General features: G+C 44.5%; 1 non-coding gene across 1 annotated transcript; it reads right to left on the reverse strand.

Moving 5' to 3' along the window:
• Window positions 1-1,314: 1,314 nt before the first annotated feature.
• On the reverse strand, window positions 1,315-1,429 carry trnal-caa (transfer RNA leucine (anticodon CAA)). Its single transcript has 2 exons — window positions 1,392-1,429; window positions 1,315-1,360 (listed from the first exon to the last, which is right to left on the reverse strand). It is a non-coding gene; the product is annotated as a tRNA-Leu (tRNA).
• Window positions 1,430-4,441: the final 3,012 nt, after the last annotated feature.

The following is a 4,441-nucleotide window of genomic DNA, read 5'->3' on the forward strand; positions in this document are numbered from 1 at the left end:
CTGCAAATTTTGACACACCACACTTAGTCCACAATTCCAAATCATCTGTGTAAATTGTAAACAATTGTGGTCCCAGCACTGATCCCTGAGGCACACCACTAGCCACTGAACACCAATGAGAAAAACACCCATTTACCCCTATTCTTTGTTTTCTACTGGTCAACGAATCCTCTATCCAAGCCAATACATGACCTGTAATATGGTGCAACTTTATCTGATGTAGTAGCCTTTGATGTGGCACCTTGTCACTTGTCTTCTGGAAATCAAGATACACCACATCCACAGGTACCCCATTGTCCACAGTGCAGGTAATGTCCTCAAAGAAATTCACCAAATTAATTCAGCAAGACATACCCTTCATGAACTCGTGAACACCAGTGGGACAATTTATATCCAGATGTCTTGCTATCTCTTCCTTGAACATAGATTCAATAATTTTCCTCAGTGCTGAAGTTAAGCTAACTGGACCAAAGTTACCGTCTTTTTGCCTATTTCCTTTTTTAAACAGTGACGTCACATTGGCTGTTATCAATCTGCGGGATCCACCCCAGAGTCCAGTGAATTTTGGTAAATAATTACTAGTGCATTTGCTATGTCTCCCATCGCCCCTTTTAGTATCCTGGGATGCAGTTAATCAGGGCTAAGAGACCCCCATGTCTACTGTTAGCCCCGTTACCTTGCCCAGCACTGCCTCCTCAGTGATAATGATAATCTCTATCACAATCAGTGAGAGTTTCACATCAGAGGTGAATTAAATGGGTAGAAACATTGAAATACATCACTTTCATTAGCTCAGAAACAGTACTACAAAAATGATCTTTCTCGAAACATACAGGTGTTATTGGCGATGTAATGGATTGGATGAAGAAAGGTTCGTTCCCTCCTGGGACCATCTGGGAAGGGAGTGTTTAATATCAGAATGGAGGTCGCACATTTAAGGCAGAGTCAAGGTGAAGTTTATTCTCTCAGATGGTTGTGAATTAGTGGATTCTTTTACAGAAGAGGATTGTCAGAGCTGGGCCACAAAGTGCATTTAAGGCTGAGTTCGATTGATTTTCAGCAGCAAGGGTATCAGAGGTTACTGAGAAATCCAAGAAAGTGCAGTTCAGGATTATCAGGTCAGGATTATCCGCTCATTTAATAGCAGAGCAGACTTGATGGGCTGAGCTGTCTCCTTCTCCTCCAAAACTGCATCATGTTAATATAAAGCTGCAAAACTGACCGGAGCAAATTTTGCTTAAAAACAGGTAGATCCCATCGGGATACCGAACCTCAGTGATATTTGCAAAGGACAACAAACAAAGAAGCAGTCATTGTCAGAAGTGGGATTAGAACCCACGCCTCCAGGTGGAGACCAGAACAGCCAGCTTTGCAGGGGAAAGAGTCTATTCCTTGAGTCTGGCGCCTTAGACCACTCGGCCATCCTGACACACCTTGGCAGCTCCAGAGTGATCTGTATACCAGGGTAAACAGGAGAAGCCAGTCTTCAGCACCCACACTGAGTCTGGCTCCATTAGGCCCACAGTCACCTCTCACAAACCACCGTTGCCCTTCACTTTTCCCAACCTCCACCTTGTTCTTGTCTTAAACAATTGCATGTCAGGCAATTGTAGCTGACATTGCTGATGTAGAACTGGGATGTAGATTGAAGTGACACCGCCTGGTCTATGGCGTAATTCTACTTCTAAAGGTCAGTCAATATTTCACAGTTATGATTGCAAATTTTAACCATGAACACGCCACGGCAGTGAAGGCACTGAACCCTAATCAGCAGACTGCGAGGGAAGACTTATATCTCTCTCACCCTGGTCACTGCCTGATTCAGCATTGTGTCTCTCATCCTTCTGCACATGATCCCCTTGGCTCCATCACGGTGTTGTCGCATTGTCTTGGTTTATACTGCACAGACTACCCTGCCATCTATTACATTGCAGTTTCTAATGAATGAAACCCTACCTTACAGGGCACAGTCTTCACTCTATAGCGCAGTGTTGAAAGCAATGGTCTTGTAAAGCACCGGTCATGAGTTTACTTCTAACTGGAGGAGATGAGAATGTTTGTACAACTGCGGCATCCAATATCAAAAGGAGCACTTTCACATCGTCTGAAATTATGCCAATGTCATTTCCCCCACAGGCCAGCAGTGAGGTGAGGTGAGGTATTATAAACTGTAGGTTAACAAGGAAACAATGGGGGAGCAACACGGAGAGGGGAGCGGCCGAATGCTTTATTTCTTTGCTGTAGTCAGATTCTGGTTTTGAAGTGTGAAATGGGACAATATAACCCAAATGGGTGAAATCCTACTTTCTGGGGCTTGGTTTCTGCTGAGGCCTTTGTCACCTTTTGGGAAATATGTCATGTGTTACCTTCTGAAGGTGAAAATGTGGTCCACTTCCCCAAGGGAACGTGAACATCTCAAACGGCCGGTCCATCGTCTCGTAACACACAAAGCTATGGGCAAAGGCTGGAAACTGGGATGTTGAGCCTCTTTCTGTGCCATAAAAACGTGATGATTCAGTCATTTTGCAGGATAAACAACTGTTGTAGAAAGAAAAAAAAAAGCCAGGAGTTTTGCGATTACGATGCACACAGGTCTCTCGCTATCCATGGTGGTCTAGTGGTTAGGATCGGCACTTTCACTGCCACAGCCCAGGTTCGATTCCCGGTCAGGGAATCCAGTTTTATTTTCCCTGATGGTGACAATGCAAAGGCAGTGCAGCTCTGTCTGCAATCCTTTCAATGACAGTTCCTGACCCCGAGAACATCAGGGTCCATATTCCAGCCGCTTAAAGAGGGGAAAGGTGCCTTAGCTGTCACTGCTCAGTCAGTCTACTCACCTTTGTGTTGTGTTGTTAGCAGGGACATCAGCAGTGAGGGTAACATTCACAAGGTACACAACCAGCAAAGATAATCACAGTCGCCACTTCAATTCAATTATCTCCCCTTTGTGACGCAGTGAGTTTCACTGCCATTTGTCGTCAGGAAGCTACAATTCACCTGATCGAGTCTGTTCAGCCATTCAATGAGATCGCTGCTGATCTGATAAATGTCAACTCCGCTTTCCTGCTTTTCCTCCATAACCTGAGGTAAACTCGAGCCGAATCACAACATCATATATGACCGATATTTTTCACAAGTTTAGATGACTTCAGTGACCTGTGCATGTTTGCATGAAATTGAATAATATGAAATGAGCCAAAAAAAGCCCTTCCCACAGATCAACCCAGTGCAGGGTCAGCCGTATGACAAGAGTAAGAGAGCAAAAACGTTACCTCTATTTCTCCCAGCACAGATTTCTCTCTCGACGAGTTGAATATTTGCAGCATTTTTCATTCTAATTGTGACATTTTCATGGACAGATCCTCACTCAATCCACAAATAACTGAGCTTCCAAAAACTATTTTGCCTCAGATTAAAATTGCTGTGCATCTTTTCATACAGCTTGAGGTCCCAATAATCCCTGCCCCATGTCAATAGAAGGTGCTCCGGGTGAGGTTGGAGCCCACAGACTCGGCATTTCACGCGCCTCTATGGCCATAGAAGGACCGCGCACTCACCAATTGCATCACTTCTATCTGTATCCCCCTGGTCACTGTCTGATTCACCACTGTATCTCTCATCCTTCTGCACATCATCTCCGTGGCTCTATCTCGATTTTGTCACATTGTCTTGGCTCATATTGCACAGACTATCCTGTTATCTATTATCACAGCGTACGTCTGCACGCTCATTGCCATCCCCATTTCCGGTTATATCTTCGTGACTGGTTCACTGAGTTTCCCTGGTTCTGGGCCCAGGAACTGGGATTATATGGTTGTATGCAGCAATGGTTACTTCCTTGTGTGAGGGAGCTGATGAAATATCCAATGTTAAACTAGATTACTATTGAAAGGTACATTTCAACAAGAGCCAGCACTGTATACGGAGTCTTTGATATTTCGTAGAAATCTATCAATCTCAGTCTTCAATATAATCATTGATGGAATCTCCACAGTCCCTGGTAGCATTGTAATTGCAGAATCCAGCCCTATGTGAATCTCCACATTACAGTGTTCCAGTTGTCGATCTGGTGCTGTTCCTAACATATCCTCTGCCACTGTAGTTATTGCTTGTTGCACACCAGCGAACTCATGTGGTGCTGTGATCGTATTGTGGTTAGTACTCTGGGTTGTGGCCACAGCAACCTCGGTTTGAATCTGAGACCTGGCAGTGGGTGCTTGCTGTATTTTGTTTTAATCCTTGTGCCATGGGCCACAGAAATGCAGCAAGTATCAAACATTTTTACGTGTAAATATTCTTTGAGGTGGTGACGATCATCTCCCAACCCCGGCTCTCTCACATATCTGCATTTGATGTGTCACAATTCAAACCCACCACTTAGAGAATTTTCTCCCTCCCACAATCACTAACTCTCCTTTACGTCCCTCCTTCCACTTCACTG

Source organism: Stegostoma tigrinum, chromosome 8 (genome assembly GCF_030684315.1).
Source record: "Stegostoma tigrinum isolate sSteTig4 chromosome 8, sSteTig4.hap1, whole genome shotgun sequence".
NCBI lineage: Eukaryota > Metazoa > Chordata > Chondrichthyes > Orectolobiformes > Stegostomatidae > Stegostoma > Stegostoma tigrinum.